General features: G+C 44.4%; 1 protein-coding gene across 2 annotated transcripts in view; it reads left to right on the top strand.

Moving 5' to 3' along the window:
- Positions 1-21,496, top strand: part of LOC126457960 (GTP-binding protein drn-1-like) — a 336,213-nt gene that overhangs the window by 190,837 nt on the left and 123,880 nt on the right. The window lies entirely within an intron of this gene.

Raw genomic sequence — 21,496 nt, 5'->3', positions numbered from 1 at the left:
TCTACCCTTCATTCGATCCCTGCGAAACCCTACATTTCCACAGGATAATGCACGACCGCATGTTGCAGGTCTTGTACGGGCCTTTCTGGATACAGAAAATGTTCGACTGCTGCGCTAGCCAGCACATTTTCCAGAACTCTCACCAATTGAAAACGTCTGGTCAGTGGTGGTCGAGCAACTGGCTCGTCACCATACGCCAGTCACTACTCTTGATGAACTATGGCATCGCGTTGAAGCTGCATGGGCAGCTGTACCTGTACACGCCATCCAAGCTCTGTTTGACTCAATGCCCAGGCGTATCAAGGCCGTTGTTATGGCCAGATGTGGTTGTTTTGGGTACTGATTTCTCAGGAACTATGCACCCAAATTGCGTGAAAATGTAATCACATGTCAATTCTAGTATAATATATTTGTCCAACGAATACCCTCTTATCATCTGCATTTGTTCTTGGTGTAGCAATTTTAATGGCCAGTAATGTAGCTTCAGCCTACAAGAGACTGGACCTCCTTCACTAGCGTCGAACAGGCCAAAGTTGCTGGTGTGTTTTCCGAAATACCATGCCCACTCACGGAAATCGCTCCGCAGGGCAGGTGACAACCAACAATCAAAATCAGGCTCGGAGCCTTCGTAGGAGCCGATTCGTTCTCTAGTGTACCATCCACAACTCCAAACCTCTATCGCCCCCGACCGATTCGCTCCTCACCCTAGACGTTCACTGCCCACAAACTCCCCGCTTCGCTGCTTTTGTCCTCAGCGGTGGTGCCACCGGCTTACCTCCGAAGTTATACAGACACAGATTGTCAAAGCGGAGAGAAATCGATAGAAGTTCCAGTCCCCACTGCTCAAACCTTGTGGCTTTAATGGAAGCACCGAAAAAATAGCGTTACTCTCTCTCACTCTCTTATTGAAATAATATCGGTATTTTATATACATGGTAACTATTTTTTGGTATGGACGTTTCTTCAGATAAAATTACAAACTGAACAATAAATTTGCAGTGTACAGGAATTACGCAAAAAGTTGCTTATCATTCTTCTTAGACAAAATACAATACTATCTCCCTTCCCAAGTGAGAGGCAAGTATTATCAACATTTCACAACTGAAATTATACTCTCCTGCATTCAGCAATGACCGACATTTCTCACAGATTCACGACCTCAGAAGCACACTGCAATCCATTCAGCTAATCTCTCCAAATTTTCGATTATTACTCTATGACGCGTAACATGCAACTGAACTGTGCTCCCTCCGACTTAACAGTGAAATGTCTGGCACAAACCACCTCGGAATGCCGACATTCTCCGCGATGCCGATGACGCGCGAAGTGCTTTGGCTGTTTCTAGATATTCGAATGTCTGCTACAGATAACGATAAAATCATGTTTTGAATAAGCGCAGTATTAAGAAGTTGTCTCATGTTGTTATACCGGAAACCTGGATGTTATCAATGATAAATAATTGAAAATAAGAGTTTAATAAAGCAGGGAAAAAGGATACTTAATCCCTCCATCTTTCATTACAGCAGCCAAACAGATTCAATTGGCACAGTTTTCCGCAGCTGCTGTAACACGCTAGCAAAACATGTACCATTCTTGTTTCACTCCATCTTATGACGTCATACGTCAGCTCCTGCATCTTGTGTCAACTGAGATGTGATCTGGGAATAAATCTATGCCCCCAAAGCCGGCCGCTGTGGCGGAGCGGTTCTAGTCGCTTCAGTCCGGAACCACGCGGCTGCTACGGTCGCAGGTTCGAATCCTGCCTGGGGCATGGATGTGTGTGATGTCCTTAGGTTAGTTAGGTTTACGTAGTTCTAAGTCTGCGGGACTAATGACCACAGATGTTAAGTCCCATAGTGCTTAGAGCCGTTTGAACCATTTTATGCCTCCAAGAGAAAGATGCATTACAGCTTCTGTAATCCCATCTAGGAAGGAATATGAGGTTTTACTCACGAGACCTCAAGGTAAAAATGAACGGAACCGTATGGTTCACCTAGAAGAGAAAATACTGCGAGGTCTAAAATATGATTGGAATACGGACCAGAGACGGTAAATAGCAATGAAAGACTGTCTTTCATCCCATAGAAAAGAGGCTTTGGTGCTGCTGATAAAGGACAATGTATCTATTACTTTTTCCAAACATCCAACAGAGGCTGTTATTACGAAACCCAAATTCTTGAAGAGAGATAACATAGCTTCCTTCGAATTAGGTGGAAGCTAACGTTTGGGCCTACGAGAATCAATGTACTCAAGATGAGCTGCATCGTATTAGCCCACTTAATTCTGTTACTGTCGTGACTGGTACAGCGTCATTCAGTAGCCGTAAGAAATCCAGTATTTATCTGTACTGCTGTCAGCCTACTCTGCTGAACTTCGCAGGCACCGGAAAAATACCGTTGTGACTAGCGAAAGGACATATATGCAAATGGTATAGAGGCTTATGCACTATATAAACTTCCCTTTATTCAATCTTCCCTGAGGGCTACAGTGCTTTGACCCTTTAGGTGCCGGCCGGGGTGGCCGAGCGGTTCTAGGCGCTACAGTCTGGATCCGCGCGACCGCAACGGTCGCAGATTCGAATCCTGCATCGGGCATGGATGTGTTTGATGTCCTTAGGTTAGTTAGGTTTAAGTAGTTCTAAGTTATGGGGGACTGATGTCCTCAGCAGTTAAGTCCCATAGTGCTCAGAGCCATTTTTGACCTTTTAAGTATCGCACTCTCGCGGAGATGATCACAGGCGGCTGTCAATTATCAAGTGCCAGAACGGAGATCATCGAAATGAGAACTCACACCACTTTAGTTAGAAAAGAGATACTTCATTTTACTGCGTTTGTCATACTCATATCTAGTCAATCTCGTAAGAATACAATAACTGTAGGAAATATACAGGGTGTTTCAAAAATGACCGGTATATTTGAAACGGCAATAAAAACTAAACAAGCAGCGATAGAAATACACCGTTTGTTGCAATATGCTTGGGACAACAGTACATTTTCAGGCGGATAAACTTTCGAAATTACAGTAGTTACATTTTTCAACAACAGATGGCGCTGCAAGTGATGTGAAAGATATAGAAGGCAACGCAGTCTGTGGGTGCGCCATTCTGTACGTCGTCTTTCTGCTGTAAGCGTGTGCTGTTCACAACGTGCAAGTGTGCTGTAGACAACATGGTTTATTCCTTAGAACAGAGGATTTTTCTGGTGTTGGAATTCCACCGCCTACAACACAGTGTTGTTGCAACAAGACGAAGTTTTCAACGGAGGTTTAATGTAACCAAAGGACCGAAAAGCGATACAATAAAGGATCTGTTTGAAAAATTTCAACGGACAGGGAACGTGACGGATGAACGTGCTGGAAAGGTAGGGCGACCGCGTACGGCAACCACTGAGGGCAACGCGCAGCTAGTGCAGCAGGTGATCCGACAGCGGCCTCGGGTTTCCGTTCGCCATGTTGCAGCTGCGGTCCAAATGACGCCAACGTCCACGTATCGTCTCATGCGCTAGAGTTTACACCTCTATCCATACAAAATTCAAACATGGCAACCCCTCAGCGCCGCTACCATTGCTGCACGAGAGACATTCACTAACGATATAGTGCACAGGATTGATGACGGCGATATGCATGTGGGCAGCATTTGGTTTATTGACGAAGCTTATTTTTACCTGGACGGCTTCGTCAATAAACAGAACTGGCGCATATGGGGAACCAAAAAGCCCCATGTTGCAGTCCCATCGTCCCTGCATCCTCAAAAAGTACTGGACTGGGCCGCCATTTCTTCCAAAGGAATCATTGGCACATTTTTCAGATCCGAAACGATTACTGCATCACGCTATCTGGACATTCTTCGTGAATTTGTGGCGGTACAAACTGCCTTAGACGACACTGCGAACACCTCGTGGTTTATGCAAGATGGTGCCCGGCCACATCGCACGGCCGACGTCTTTAATTTCCTGAATGAATATTTCGATGATCGTGTGATTGCTTTGGGCTATCCGAAACATACAGCAGGCGGCGTGGATTGGCCTCCCTATTCGCCAGACATGAACCCCTGTGACTTCTTTCTGTGGGGACACTTGAAAGACCAGGTGTACCGCCAGAATCCAGAAACAATTGAACAGCTGAAGCAGTACATCTCATCTGCATGTGAAGCCATTCTGCCAGACACGTTGTCAAAGGTTTCGGGTAATTTCATTCAGAGACTACGCCATATTATTGCTACGCATGGTGGATATGTGGAAAATATCGTACTATAGAGTTTCCCAGACCGCAGCGCCATCTGTTGTTGAAAATTGTAACTACTGTATTTTCGAAAGTTTGTCTGCCTGAAAATGTACTGTTGTCCCAAGCATATTGCAACAAACGGTGTATTTCTATCGCTGCTCGTTTAGTTTTTATTGCCGCTTCAAATATACCGGTCATTTTTGAAACACCCTGTAGCTTTGACTAAAGTGCACTCTCTTACACACAAAGTTCTGGACTATTCTCGCAGTTGGAGAAAATTACGGTAGGCGTAGCACGGGAAATGGATGAAACATCAGTTGGCCAGTTATTAGTAGGTACGTCCGCAGCTGGGACAGACTCCACGCGCTTCCTGTGCTCGCCCGCCTTTAGGTAAATGACCTGTGACTGCGGTTGCGCAGTCCTTACGCGGACAAGTGTTCGTCGAGCGTCGAGTTTGTTCTTCCCTCTGCTTGTCAGGATACGCAACCCCCCTGGCCTTTCGTCAGCCCTACCGTCCTTCCGGTCTTATCGAAGTGTTCCAGTCATGGAGGCGATATTTTTTCTCTACTCAAGAAATATGTCAGTTCCTTTAACTATCGCACAGTGCCTAAGAGAAATGATAATGATGAGGTCCCATACTCCGAAGAGCGTTGTGGACGATGCGGGAAACCCGCACCGCCGTACTAGGCAAGGTCCTAGTGGAGGTGGTTTGCAATTGCATTCCTCCGACCGTAATGGTAATGAATGATGATGATGAAGACTACACAACAACACCCAGTCATCTCGAGGAAGGTAGCATCTTTTCAAGACGCAGAATGGCATTGTTCTACCCAGCGGCAGTACTGGCATAAGAGCTACGTTGTTTGGTTCGCACTAGTTGTATCCTTCCATCAGTTTAGAAAAGGCTCCGAGATGCTAAAGTCACTGTGTTAGGTCTTTGTTGTCTTGGTTGGCCTTGTCGTACTCCGAAGAGCGTTGTGGACGATGCGGGAAACCCGCACCGCCGTACTAGGCAAGGTCCTAGTGGAGGTGGTTTGCAATTGCATTCCTCCGACCGTAATGGTAATGAATGATGATGATGAAGACTACACAACAACACCCAGTCATCTCGAGGAAGGTAGCATCTTTTCAAGACGCAGAATGGCATTGTTCTACCCAGCGGCAGTACTGGCATAAGAGCTACGTTGTTTGGTTCGCACTAGTTGTATCCTTCCATTAGTTTAGAAAAGGCTCCGAGACGCTAAAGTCACTGTGTTAGGTCTTTGTTGTCTTGGTCGGCCTTGTCGTACTCCGAAGAGCGTTGTGGACGATGCGGGAAACCCGCACCGCCGTACTAGGCAAGGTCCTAGTGGAGGTGGTTTGCAATTGCATTCCTCCGACCGTAATGGTAATGAATGATGATGATGAAGACTACACAACAACACCCAGTCATCTCGAGGAAGGTAGCATCTTTTCAAGACGCAGAATGGCATTGTTCTACCCAGCGGCAGTACTGGCATAAGAGCTACGTTGTTTGGTTCGCACTGGTTGTATCCTTCCATTAGTTTAGAAAAGGCTCCGAGACGCTAAAGTCACTGTGTTAGGTCTTTGTTGTCTTGGTCGGCCTTGTCGTACTCCGAAGAGCGTTGTGGACGATGCGGGAAACCCGCACCGCCGTGCTAGGCAAGGTCCTAGTGGAGGTGGTTTGCAATTGCATTCCTCCGACCGTAATGGTAATGAATGATGATGATGAAGACTACACAACAACACCCAGTCATCTCGAGGAAGGTAGCATCTTTTCAAGACGCAGAATGGCATTGTTCTACCCAGCGGCAGTACTGGCATAAGAGCTACGTTGTTTGGTTCGCACTAGTTGTATCCTTCCATTAGTTTAGAAAAGGCTCCGAGACGCTAAAGTCACTGTGTTAGGTCTTTGTTGTCTTGGTCGGCCTTGTCGTATTAAATAGATAGTGAAATCTGATCATTAAATTAATGCCTGAGAAACTTTGCATTGGTCACTAAAATGATTTCCGCAACCTAAAATTGCAATAGGCCTTAAGTTTGAATTAAAAATCTTATGAACGAAGGTATGAACGTAATGTCGTTTCTGGATACAAAGTGACGTTTGAATTTGACTTTGAATGTAATACACAATCATGCCACTCACCTCCTCTCCCCTCCCCTGTCTCCTCACCATCTTTCCTTTTTCTGCTCTATCTCCTCTCCAGTCCATCACAGCGTAATACTAAAGTGAGGGAGTCAACCAGAATGTAGTCTCAATAAATATCATCATCATCATCATCATTATCTTCATCATAAATAAATTTTATCTCTCAGATTTGTACACCGCAGTAAATTTTCTCTCTGCATAGTTCTCTCTATAATGCTTTGTTTAATGCGGTAATATCATAAGCAGCTTGCTGACCATTCAATTTTGGTCATTGAGACGTTTTGCAACTTGCGAGAACATGTCTCAACTCACTTAGTCGACATCATGGTTTGGTTAGACTTGCTCTTGTATGTTGCAACTCACCCTAAAAAATAATCAACACCCCCCCACCCCCATACACACGCACACACACACACACACACACACACACACACACACACACACACACACACACACACAAAATGTATCAACTTCGCCCTCCGCCCCGCCTCCACCCTGGAAGAAAAGTGTCTACTTACCCAAAAAATGCAACAATTTGCCTTGAAAATGTATACTCTGTTCCTAAAATTACATCAACTTACCTGAAAGTTTTTTCAGACGAATTTCACAATGGCCGTGAAAAATCAAATGAAAAACTCCATGGTAAGTTCCATCTGAAAACATTAAGTGCTAAGGTAATTAATGATGATTTTATTCCGCCGATGGACATGGTCCTTACAGGTGTTCCTGTATTCTTTACTCTGCTCTTTTCAGTTATTCGCTCCCAGTTCCTCTCTGATGTGAGCATTCCTTCTCCTGTCAGATGTGTACACAGTTACCCTTTTTTGGAATACCATCTCAGATGTTTGTGCTCTTAGTTCCCTTCTTTTTCTTATAGTCAACTTACTTCCATATGTCAGGGTACGTATCCATATTGTTTCGTAGAACTTAAGTAGTTTAATTTCTTAGTTCGTATCTGAGGATTCTATAGATTGTTCTTTGAATGTAATTAAACATTTTTACCATCTTTTCTATTTTCATTCCTGTAATGAATGACATTTCATATGAAGTTTAACGAGTTCACTCTTCTATTTTCTGATGATTTATTATAGTTTTACTTCGCTTTGGCTTCTGACCTCTGAAAGCCACAACACTTGTTTTCTCCGAAGGTACTAATAGATGAATATAGCTTACAAGGATCCCCTTCAGTCGTAGGTCGCAAGTTCAGTCCTTAGTATGGGTCATTTGAAAGTGTTTTGTTAACAATTGTGACAGAAAGAATATTAGCTAGTATGCTTTAGGAGGGAGGCAAAAAATTAGTATCTGGGAGGTGCGGAAATCAACCTTCTGTGGTATTTATGTATTGCACTTCACAGAATATAATCATCATTCAAAACAAAGCATTAACTTGGGCTATGGACACCAAATTAAAAATGGCGTGCGACCCTCAAGATCGAATGCAAACTCCTTGAGAGCTACAAACCCTGCACGACGTTGAGATCTGTATCCACTCTTAAATAATACATATTGGTGTAATGGGATGATGAGAATTGATGGAACGTGATGGCGTGCAACTGAATACAAAACAGTGTGTCCCGGAGCTTGTCATGAAACTGGTTGCCCTTTAAGGTGTAGTTGCAGATTGTACGATAATATGTTTTGTTGGGACGGGCTAAACAAACATACAAAGGCTGAATTTTTCCAGTGGTTCCAGATGGTATGAACTGCAATCTCACACACTTGTCAGGAGGAATAGATTGGTCTAAACGAGTAAGATTTTAATACGCAGGTCAGTAAACAAGCAAAACAAGTTATTTTGTTCGGTTATTGGCCAAAAGCAGTGCTCATGCCGTAGTTGTAGTTCTCTTACGACCGTTTTCCCACTTTTGCTTGCTGTGACGTAAATACTCCCTACTGCCCTTGAAATGTCACGCACACTAAAAGAATCGTAGGGGGCAGAGCACCTCTAACTTCTCGCGGAATAATAAATAGTTTCCCAGTCAATTTGCCATACAGATTAATAGTCGACATAATTGTGCAGGAATGCATTAAGGCATTCATGGTAGTCGATCTAGGTGCAATTTCTTGATATCTCTAATTTCGAGGGTTCCTTTAATATATATTTCCTCTTCAAATTTCGAATGGTCGAAGTTGAAAGCAAATTTCTTTCTGAATGGTAGAATAAGTTTGCTTACCTCATCTACTTTATGGTGCGTGGTCAAGTTGACACTTTGTTTGAAATTTCATTACCTTACGTCTTTTAAGTATTTGAAGTTAAGTAATCATCCGCTGCTTCCCTTAAAATCACTGCAATCTATGTTGTATGCAGTTTGTTATGCATAAAGTAGCAGCAAACTACCACGCACCTCTCGTAAATTGTATACAGAATCGTTGAAACCCGCAAACACCTGTTTTTTGTAACAAGTGCGCCTTGCCCTACCTTGAATATCCGTAGTTTTTCTTATGCACTACTATAGGGGTGGCGAAGATTTCCGCTCGTGGGCCGCCCCATGGCCGAAGAGCCAAAGCACTCGGCCTGTCTGGCACGTTTCCACCACCGGCACGCCCCACTGTCAGAGCGAGAGGAGCGGAAGAGGGTAAATCTGCGAACGTACAGCATTTAAGTGGCAGTGCAGTCGCACTAAATACAACTCTGTTTTATATTTCACATTTCTCGACAACACAGATCACCAAAAAAAAGCAGTATTATTTATTTTTGACGCGCTATAGACGTAATATAATTTTTATTTGGCTCACACTGTCGGTATTTGGATAGACGCAGGAAATATCACAGATTTTCGTACTCAGGTTACCGGTAAATCTTGACTTAATTAGTTCTGTAATCGAAAGAATGTCTTTCGCCCATGTATGTCCTTCGAAATATTGTAGCACTTTTGGAACCTCATTATGGAGACTCTACCTCAGGAAAGTAATGTAGATATCCCGGACAGTTTTAACGTAAAAATATGTGTTACTAAACGTGGAATTACCTTACAGATCAGTCAGTTACATTTGCACGTACTCACGGGCGCTTTCAGCCAAACGACAAACGGTCTCGAAAACAGCTTTCCTTTTTAAATGCTATCACATCAAATCAGAAGGAAGTTGCCTAGCAATGTCTTACAGTGGGCAGTGTGCAGTCAAGACGAATTAAAATGCGAGGTCTACAATCCATTCTGGGTGTTCCGATTTTCGTTCCTGCACTCCTGGAGAGTTTTAAATCGAAAAATCGTTCCAGGCATGCCCCTTGACTTAACCAACGTCTTTTGCAGTAATATATAAAGTCTCTGTAGTCTTCGTTCAGTTCCACTAAAAACTATGCAAATGACAATTGAATAATGCTTGCGACTTCAGAAATTTCGATGTTTGCACCACCAGATTTTTCACGTACTAGATGCCTGAAAATCTAGGACAAAGTACCTCTTGATGTGTAGAACAAAGAAACCCGTCTGTCGATCGTTCTTGATCTTTCATTTTCAACTAAATCTATAAATTCTTTCTCAGTGCTAATGTAATTTAGTTTCATAGCATATATGAAGTACCCGTTCCTCTTGCAAAGTGAGAAATCTCATCCCTCGCTTCTGTCATTCTCATTCATTTGAAAGGGCTGCGATGATAGATCGCTGGACTGCCTTTTTTTCTTCAAACAGTCACTGGATCTATGAACGTCCCTCATACCATGAACAAACAGCGAAGGCTAAATAGCGATGACATTACGATTATGCAGAACTCAGAGTTTCGCCGACCGAAATATGCCGCACCGCAAACCTAAATGACATATCGCGCGATTACGGGTACTTCCGAAGAAGACCGAAAAATGCCGATTGACAGACCGGGCCTTGGCCCGCACGTGGCCCGCACATGCTGCACACGTAGAGTTTGGCGCACCGTCGTCAGCGATGCACTACACTGTCACATTGCTGCGGACTTATTCGAAATTTATTCATTATTGTCTCCTTACTATGCCGCGGATGATCTTCCATGTACGTAACTATGTTTAGTACTTGATCTCTGGACAACGATTGTCCTATACTACGTTACGCTGGAGACGGGATTCGTGGTTCCCTGTCCAAAAAGGAGAGTGAATTACATGGATCGCCTCGCCGTCTGTGTTCAGATAACTTTCACTTGTTAAATACTTCTAATTATCATTGTACTCATCATGTGCATTGTCCGCACAGTCGTGCGTATACGGAACCATACATTTGCAAAACGCAAATATTACAGATGCCACTTCTTTCTCGCTCTGTGGATTTCATTTGGTTCCTATTTGACGAAATGTCAACTTAGGCAAGTGTTATTGTAGATACGATGCAACGTTTGCTTTGTTTATCGATGTCACTTCTCTGCTTTGTATCAACATTACTGTCACTTTAGTACTGTTGTGGGTTACCAGTCGACTAAGCTGTCCATCTACGCTCCGTAGCCTCATGCTGTGCTCATTATTGGAAACCTCCAGTCCCGTCCCCTGTTGCCATTAACATCCAATATTGTGGTACATGTAGACTATATGCTAGGTGTCGAATGTGGCAAACATCATTGGCCTTTCGTGACGTCGCAAGCAAGGCGTTCCTTGATGAGATTCTGGAAACAGTCCCCAGGCTGTGGCTAAACCATGTCTCCGCAATATCCTTTCTTTCAGGAGTGCTTGTTCTACAAGGTTCGCAGGAGAGCTTCTGCTAAGTTTGGAAGGTAGGAGACAAGGTACTGGCAGAAGTAAAGCTGTGAGGACGGGGCGTGGGTCGTGCTTGGGTAGCTCAGTTGGTAGAGCACTTGCCTGCGAAAGGCAAAGGTCCCGAGTTCGACTATCGGTCCGGCACACAGTATTAATCTGCCAGGAAGTTTCAAGTCGTTCCTTGTCAGCCACTGTGGTCAAAATATAATCAGCTTTCAGGAGTGTGTTCTCGCTATTAGTAGTCATGACTTGATCGTCAGCAAACAGCAATGTCATAGAATAATTACTTCAATTGTAGTCATAGTCCGTTACCTCAGCATGTTGTCAATACAAACGTGAAAAAGAAGCGGAGACAAACGTCATCCACATCTTACTCCCAAATTTGTCCTCATCTTAGGTTTTCCATTTCTGCAATGAGACTTCTTATCCTTGATACATGCTTTCTACTATCTTAATTAAGTGCAGTAATATTCCTCTTTTGATCATCATCATCCAGACCGTTTCCCTTATTATTTTATGGAAAGCTTTCACATAATCTTTGAATAGCAGCTAGGTCTCGCTATTGAACTCTCTGTTTTTCTTAATGTTTATTGTAGTAGCAGAGATATTGTACATAAGTGCACAATTTACTTTTACGAAAGCCCATTTGCTTTTTTGCAGAATATGTTCAACAATTACTGCTAGTAACTGTGTTACTATTTCATAATATATTTCGTACCCTGTGTTCAACAGAGAGACGCCTCTACAGTTTACACTATTACTTATGCGTCATTTCTCTACATCGGCATTATTGTGGCTAGTTAACAGTGTTCTGAAATTTTCTTATTTGTTCAGTATCTTATAATATAGTTGAAAGATCTGGATTTCAATGTGGCAGATGTATATTTTGTCAGCTCTGTGTTAATTCTAACACTGCATGGTGATTTTTCTACTTCTTTTCTACTTCTGCTAAAATAAAATATTGTCGATATTTACTTTGCTAATTCTTAGTGCACTCTAAACTGTAATTTATATCAGCAATAATGGCCAAATGTGTTTTGCAATGGACGTTTTCTTTGGATGGTCGCCGATCGAAGTATCAACGAAATGTATTTGCCTTCTGATCACCTGCTAGGCCAAATTGTATTCCAGTAGAAGTGCTGTGCCCATTTTTTCCCCAAAATGACTTATACATGCCAAGAGATGTAGGTTTCTGTGTTGTGTAATATAGTTTGTTGACCAATGTGATAATATGAAACGTCCACGTTCTGTTACCGATTCTATATTAGGCATGCAGGGAAAGAACGTGCTAATGTTTCTCGCTACAGAGAATAATAGTGCTTTGTCCAATGTTGTGTATTAAGTTCTAGATTCCTTGTGGATTGGCAAACATTGTTGAAGCAAGAAACAGAGAATTTTCCTTTATTGTGCATCGTTGGTTCTACTGAAAACCATTGCTTTAGTTTGAGACATTCTACTTACTGATGCAAATGTTGTAAGTGATTCATTTCAATTTGAATAGTTAACTGTTTATATTGATTGAGGATTACTTTATCTGAGGATGAAACACAGAGTAGTTCAGATTCTCAAAGTGTTAGGAAGGACCATGTAAAAGGGCGAATGACGACAATCATGAACAAATTAAAGATTCAGTCGCACGAAATAGGAAAAGACTGCAACTGTAAGTTAAAGACTTTTGCGATGATAAGTGCTGTAGAAAGATCAAATATTGTACGAAAACTTAGTGACATGGTAAACTGGAATGAGCAATCATTGTATTTGACAGGCCTCTTTACAATATGTCCACTTGACAGAGTGCTATCAAGGAAGGAAGAAGATGAAGCACAGCTTACACGGTGGAATTTCAACTACAGAGTAAGAGTGAAGGGTGACGACATTCTACACGAAATTCCTACATGCAGAAAAGCCTTCATGGCAATATATAGAGTAACAAGGTGATCATTAACAGCAGTTCGGAAATTTTGAAGTTGTAAGGGAATGCATGGAAAAAGGCCATAGAAAATTAGGGAAGAAATAGGAATACCAGTTCATGATCATATTCATTCATTTTTTTGGTGGTAAGAGGTTCACAGCGACTTCAGGAGTAGCAGTTACGAGAATACCCATCTCCTGCTTACATAGGTAACATAAAAAATATCAAAATATTATTTGATAATAATTTTATATAATGCCAACAATAATAATAAAATGTCTTTAAAGGTCCTCTGGAAACATCAAAAGAAAATTATCAGACTTCTAGGTTTTGAAGGAGTATTGCAGAAAAGAATCCAGAGAAGTGCATGTTGGGACAAAGTGATATATTTTACTCTTATTTACCACTTTTTCACATGAATTTAAAATGGCAAAGTTAAATTGCTTATCAAGAAATGTCTTTATTCCAGTCTGAAATGTTCGGTCTGCAGTGGAGGGTGCGCCAATACAAAACTTCCTGGCAGATTAAAAATCTGTGCCGGACCGAGACTCGAAGTCAGGATCTTTGCCTTTCGCGGGAAAGTGCTCTACACAATTTTAATGAGTCGGGAAGTTTCATTTTAGTATCCTTACTATTTCAAACATTATTTTTCAGTACAAAGTAATCTGACACAATGATTAACAAAAATGTAGTTTTACCTTTATTGCATTCTGTTCCTCTATACACAAGTAGCATGTTTTTCCTTTGTAACATGACTTTACATATTATAGCAATAAAACTACAATTTCAATATTTGAGCGATCAGTTTATCCTAAATTTAATGTATATAACATGTCCTAAGTGACTTTTGTATTCATTAATTTTTTCCATTAGTATCCATGAAATTCGGTTTCAAACTTCAAAAGTTGCTCTCCTCAATCATTTCTTAATTAGACAAAACACGTTCTATTCCTGCGCTCTTCATAAGATCGTGTCGAGGAGCCACGGATTCAGCCACAGTGGGCTCGCATCCAGAAGATGACTTCAACTTAGTCAAAACTGGTCATAATAAATAAATATCAGTCCGAGGTAAACCGTTATTTTTAGCCACATTACAGTACCAGACCACTGTTCTCCTACGGTCAAGTTGTCTAAATCTATGCATAATAATGGAATTAACTGGATTCCTCCAAAAACTGAAAATAATTCAGACATATCGCAGAGGTTAGAACTTCAGGTAACAATTACTTACTGCAATTATAATCCTGGTCAGATTAGCATTGATCTTTCAGGTTTCTTTTTCTTGCGAATTATCTACGGGTGACGCAGCTTTCTGACCTCAGCCCCATCTTCTACTGACTTGGCTTTCCTGAAAATCCATATTCCTTGTTTGCATTGCCTCCTGCAAATCATTTTGCCACTTGCCGTCATGGGCCACCCTTTTCTTTCGGTGAGATGATAACTACCGTAGTACTCTATTTCACATCCTGTCTTCATTCATTCTATTCACATGGCCAAACCACATCACCTTTCTTTCATTTTTCTTAAATTTTTCTGTCTCCGCTGATATCCGTATCCATTTTCGTCCTTTGTGGGATTACGTCATTTCTTATCCTGTCCGTCATAGTACAGCTTGAGCTTCGTCCGGTGGCAAACAGTTTATACTTATTATTTTCTCTAATATTCCAGTCTTCTGCTCCATACACTACTACACTCTGGACTGTAGTCTTATACATTCTCTTCTTTGTGTTGCTGATGTACTTTCGCGGACACTATATCGTTGAAAACAACATTGTGACACTTGACAACTATTATCACTTGAAAATAATTGATTGGTAGAGCGAGTACAGGCAAGGTAGGTGCTCTAGGGTTATACTGTGACTGCCTCTTTCATTTTAATGATAGCTAAAATATTAAGTTCTGATTGGGGGAGAACGTAGGGGTTACATACAACAGGACTAGATTCGACCTCCTTATCGACAACGAAATAAATAGTACAGTTGTATGTACACTCCTGGAAATTGAAATAAGAACACCGCGAATTCATTGTCCCAGGAAGGGGAAACTTTATTGACACATTCCTGGGGTCAGATACATCACATGATCACACTGACAGAACCACAGGCACATAGACACAGGCAACAGAGCATGCACAATGTCGGCACTAGTACAGTGTATATCCACCTTTCCCAGCAATGCAGGCTGCTATTCTCCCATGGAGATGATCGTAGAGATGCTGGATGTAGTCCTGTGGAACGGCTTGCCATGCCATTTCCACCTGGCGCCTCAGTTGGACCAGCGTTCGTGCTGGACGTGCAGACCGCGTGAAACGACGCTTCATCCAGTCCCAAACATGCTCAATGGGGGACAGATCCGGAGATCTTGCTGGCCAGGGTAGTTGACTTACACCTTCTAGAGCACGTTGGGTGGCACGGGATACATGCGGACGTGCATTGTCCTGTTGGAACAGCAAGTTCCCTTGCCGGTCTAGGAATGGTAGAACGATGGGTTCGATGATGGTTTGGATGTACCGTGCACTATTCAGTGTCCCCTCGACGATCACCAGTGGTGTACGGCCAGTGTAGGAGATCGCTCCACACACCATGATGCCGGGTGTTGGCCCTGTGTGCCTCGGTCGTATGCAGTCCTGATTGTGGCGCTCACCTGCACGGCGCCAAACACGCATACGACCATCACTGGCACCAAGACAGAAGCGACTCTCATCGCTGAAGACGACACGTCTCCATTCGTCCCTCCATTCACGCCTGTCGCGACACCACTGGAGGCGGACTGCACGATGTTGGGGCGTGAGCGGAAGACGGCCTAACGGTGTGCGGGACCGTAGCCGAGCTTCATGGAGACGGTTGCGAATGGTCCTCGCCGATACCCCAGGAGCAACAGTGTCCCTAATTTGCTGGGAAGTGGCGGTGCGGTCCCCTACGGCACTGCGTAGGATTCTACGGTCTTGGCGTGCATCCGTGAGTCGCTGCGGTCCGGTCCCAGGTCGACGGGCACGTGCACCTTCCGCCGACCACTGGCGACAACATCGATGTACTGTGGAGACCTCACGCCCCATGTGTTGAGCAATTCGGCGGTACGTCCACCCGGCCTCCCGCATGCCCACTATACGCCCTCGCTCAAAGTCCGTCAACTGCACATACGGTTCACGTCCACGCTGTCGCGGCATGCTACCAGTGTTAAAGACTGCGATGGAGCTCCGTATGCCACGGCAAACTGGCTGACACTGACGGCGGCGGTGCACAAATGCTGCGCAGCTAGCGCCATTCGACGACCAACACCGCGGTTCCTGGTGTGTCCGCTGTGCCGTGCGTGTGATCATTGCTTGTACAGCCCTCTCGCAGTGTCCGGAGCAAGTATGGTGGGTCTGACACACCGGTGTCAATGTGTTCTTTTTTCCATTTCCAGGAGTGTATTTTCGTAAGTTACATAGATAATTTAGATGTGGAAATACTTAATCGGGGATCCATAGACCTTGCAAAGACTGGTACAGCAATGGAATTTTCCATGTTAACAAATGCAGCTTAACCTGTTGTCACCCTCCCACCAATCCTTCTATATGGGAAGAGCTGCAGAAGCTAGAAACGAGATGGTGGAATCTGCTCGCAGTTTGAGCAACAGAATGCAAGACTTTTATTTAACAGTAAACATAATACGTAACAGACACTAATGCGAACCAAGGGATACATTTCCCTATAAATGTTCCGTATTAATTCTTCTTTAATTGCCATGAAATTAAAAGATTTATAAAGGAATGTCCATGATGTTTTCGAGCTGGAAGCTTCCAGAGTTTTTAGAAAGCGTAATACGGCTTTCTAGACAGGTAGTTTTCACTCGGGCTTAGTCCAGTGCACGTCACTTGTAATGAATAGTGGAGTGCATTACGTTACTTGGAACTCGGCAGATTGTGTGCTGTTCGTAGGTGTGACAGTCAAGGGAAAGTGTTTGATCCCAGTCAGACTGCTGGTGTTCAACGCCTGAGATACGCAATCTTCACTGGTTAACAAGAGATAGACGAGCCACACTGCAGCAAATTGCTTGCTAATTGAATGCAGGACTTCAACAGCTAGTGGGCATACATTTCATGTGCAATCACATCTTCGATACAGAGCATAAAGCCACGAACCCACGTATGTCCTCATCTCATCACTCAGCATAGTGCACAGACTAGAATGGGACTAGGAGCCTCACTGATGGAGGCATTAAACATGGGGAAAGGTCGCCTGGAGTGTTGCGTCACAGTATACCTTGCACAGTGGCACAGTACAGCACAAGCATTCCGTTTGCCAACAGAGAAGCGTATTGGTATTGGTGGATGGAGAAGAGATTCCTTGGTTGGTTGGTTGGTATTGGGGAAGGAGACCAGACAGCGTGGTCATCGGTCTCATGGGATTAGGGAAGGATGGGGAAGGAAGTCGGCCGTGCCCTTTCAGAGGAACCATCCCGGCATTTGCCTGGAGCGATTTAGGGAAATCACGGAAAACCTAAATCAGGATGGCCGGACGCGGGATTGAACAGTCGTCCTTCCGAATGCGAGTCCAGTGTGCTAACCACTGCGCCACCTCGCTCGGTGAAGAGATTCCTTGATGGGCATTTGGGCATTTTAACATAAAGTGAAATGAAGCTAATAAATGACCTGCTTTCAGCAATATTTGAGCTATCAGTTTATACTAAATTTAATGTAACGGTAATGGAAACACTGTTTCAGTACCCATGATAACACACTGGATATTTTGTGAATTCTGATCATTTTATTGCGAGCCATTGTTCATTTTCATTTGGGTATATAATGTTTTGGTGATGTGGGACATGAGCACCATATGCTGCAAACATTTGGTACAGTAGCGGCACGTTGGGGAGTGAGGGCCACCAAACCATTTGCGAAAAACTTGAAGAGTTAGTAACGAAATGTCGTAATTCACTTACATATTGAGTGGCACAGTGAAATACTTTGACAAGAAATAGTAAACAAAATAGGCAACGTCCACAAACGTAGACAATGGGATAAATCTGCTTGTAACTTTACTGTAGTAATTCAGCTATACTTATCTTAAAAGTAAAAGTTACATAAGATAATTTGTAGCATATATAGCTTTTAGAAAATGTAACAATGCGATACATCGCGCTAAGAAGGTAGTCTTCATCCCAGCTCAGTCCGGAAAACGTCACATGTGATGAATTTGTAGTCATATCATAATACACTCCTGGAAATGGAAAAAAGAACACATTGACACCGGTGTGTCAGACCCACCATACTTGCTCCGGACACTGCGAGAGGGCTGTACAAGCAATGATCACACGCACGGCACAGCGGACACACCAGGAACCGCGGTGTTGGCCGTTGAATGGCGCTAGCTGCGCAGCATTTGTGCACCGCCGCCGTCAGTGTCAGCCAGTTTGCCGTGGCATACGGAGCTCCATCGCAGTCTTTAACCCTGGTAGCATTCCGGGACAGCGTGTACGTGAACCGTATGTGCAGTTGACGGACTTTGAGCGAGGACGTATAGTGGGCATGCGGGAGGCCGGGTGGACGTACCGCCGAATAGCTCAGCACGTGGGGCGTGAGGTCTCCACAGTACATCGATGTTGTCGCCAGTGGTCGGCGGAAGGTGCACGTGCCCGTCGACCTGGGACCGGACCGCAGCGACGCACGGATGCACGCCAAGACCGTAGGATCCTACGCAGTGCCGTAGGGGACCGCACCGCCACTTCCCAGCAAATTAGGGACACTGTTGCTCCTGGGGTATCGGCGAGGACCGTTCGCAACCGTCTCCATGAAGCTGGGCTACGGTCCCACACACCGTTAGGCCGTCTTCCGCTCACGCCCCAACATCGTGCAGCCCGTCTCCAGTGGTGTCTCGACAGGCGTGAATGGAGGGACGAATGGAGACGTGTCGTCTTCAGCGATGAGAGTCGCTTCTGCCTTGGTGCCAATGATGGTCGTATGCGTGTTTGGCGCCGTGCAGGTGAGCGCCACAATCCGGACTGCATACGACCGAGGCACACAGGGCCAACACCCGGCATTATGGTGTGGGGAGCGATCTCCTACACTGGCCGTACACCACTGGTGATCGTCGAGGGGACACTGAATAGTGCACGGTACATCCAAACCGTCATCGAACCCATCGTTTTACCATTCCTAGACCGGCAAGGGAACTTGCTGTTCCAACAGGACAATGCACGTCCGCATGTATCCCGTGCCACCCAACGTGCTCTAGAAGGTGTAAGTCAACTACCCTGGCCAGCAAGATCTCCGGATCTGTCCCCCATTGAGCATGTTTGGGACTGGATGAAGCGTCGTCTCACGCGGTCTGCACGTCCAGCACGAACGCTGGTCCAACTGAGGCGCCAGGTGGAAATGGCATGGCAAGCCGTTCCACAGGACTACATCCAGCATCTCTACGATCGCCTCCATGGGAGAATAGCAGCCTGCATTGCTGGGAAAGGTGGATATACACTGTACTAGTGCCGACATTGTGCATGCTCTGTTGCCTGCGTCTATGTGCCTGTGGTTCTGTCAGTGTGATCATGTGATGTATCTGACCCCAGGAATGTGTCAATAAAGTTTCCCCTTCCTGGGACAATGAATTCACGGTGTTCTTATTTCAATTTCCAGGAGTGTATTTTAAGCCACCTGGTAGGTAATAGGTACTTTGCAATTATGCTGCATCGCGAATGATTTTTGTATAACACACTCTCCAGTATCGTTAATTTTACTACCGCCTCACTTGCACGTCAACATTTATAAACCACACAGGTGGCTACACCAACACTAGAGGGTGTTTAAAGCGTGTCGGGGGGACGCGGAAAACAGTACAGTAGCTGTCGCAATGGTGAAAAGCAGCGATTTGTCTGACGTCCATAAGGGCATGATCATTAGCTTTCGGGCCAACTGTGAAAGCATACCCGAAGGGGCCAAGCTCGTAAACTATCCGCGTGCCGCCATGGTTAAAGTATATCGCACATGGCCAAACAGTACTTTCCGAAACCGGCTCTGAGGCAACTATGGTGCACTACGACCATAGATGTCAGGGGTGAAAGACAGCTGCGAAGATGTGTACAGACCAATAGACTCGTTACTGTTAAGCAGCTGACAGCAACATGTACCACGGGGCTGCTACCATTGGTGTCCTTCCAACGACCCCAGGGAAAGTTGCTGCATATGGGCCTCTCCAACAGGCGCCTGGTTCAAGCATTCATGCTGGCTGCTATTCGTCGGCAACGTTGGCTGGGATTTGCATGCCATCACCACAACTGATGTCCTACGAGCCGCGAAAAGTGGCCTTTTCAGACGAATCACGCTGTACGATCCATCGGACAGACGGCCATTGGAGTGTACGTCAGAAAGCAAACATCTTGCAACAATCGTCAGAAGGGGCCAGGCCGGAGGGCATCCCCTGGGTGATGTGGTCATTCTGGAAGACACAATGTATCAACACAAGTAGGCACCTAACCTTAGGGACTACGTGCACCCCGATATGCAACTTGTTTTCCCTCTGCCAGCAGGTTACTGAAGCGTGTCATACAGCTTGCAGAGTGTGTGTGTGTGTTTCGAAGAACACTAGGATGTATTTACTATAATCCCCTTGCCGCCAGTATTTAAAAGCAATTGGTAATCTATGGGACCACCTATAGCGGGCTTTTCGTGCCACGTACTCTCACCTGGCAAATCTAGCCCAGTTATCCACGACATGGCTCCACATCCCTGTCGGTACTTTCCAGAACCTCACTGACTCTCCTCCTGCACTTATTTCTGTGATCCGCGTTGCAAAAGGGAGTTATCCGGGATTCTGAAATATAGTCACAATAATGTGCCTGAACAACTCATATGTACCTGAACTTATCACTAAAGACGAAGGAAGGAGAGTTTTGCACAAGTCGTCACTTCAGGACAGTATAATCGGCTACGTCGAATAAATATGAGTTAACTGCATCACTTTTTATTAATCAAGACGACACCACTACAAATCAGCTTTGAATTAGTCAACTACGCGCAGTCAATGTAGAATTCAGCCTATAAGTTCTACAGAAGACAACTGAGTAGCGGGTATGTCGATGTGGCCACATCGACACCGCTCAGGCTTTAGTACAAGTAGGTGCTTTATTCGAGCGGCAGCTCCTTGTCGTTATCCGCCAGAGGAATTCTAAGGTGGCGGCAGTACAGCCTGCGAGTACTGCTGGGGCTGTTTTGTGAGTGAGCAGGAAGATCGCCCTCAAACTGTAAATTAGTTTTTTTACCTCCAGCGTCTTGCATGAGTCCTGTATTTTCAGCCACACAATGTAAATCGTGATGCTGTAAAATGTTCATCTTTCGTACAGCCTTTCCATGTACACACATCAAAAGAAGTTTTGTGTCACCTCGGTTACGAGAGTTTCGGAACCTGTACAGAAAGATGGAATAGAGATCAATATAAACATCATTTCCGACCTTTTTATTGCTCTTGAACACCACATTTTGCATGTTGTAATGTTGTACCACCTTCAGAGGTGGTGGTCCTGACTGCTGTACACACCTTTACCTCTAATACCCAGTAGCACGTCCTCTTGGATTGACGCATGCCTG

Source organism: Schistocerca serialis, chromosome 1, assembly GCF_023864345.2.
Source record: "Schistocerca serialis cubense isolate TAMUIC-IGC-003099 chromosome 1, iqSchSeri2.2, whole genome shotgun sequence".
Lineage (NCBI taxonomy): Eukaryota > Metazoa > Arthropoda > Insecta > Orthoptera > Acrididae > Schistocerca > Schistocerca serialis.
This window is presented reverse-complemented; position numbering and strand designations above follow the sequence as displayed.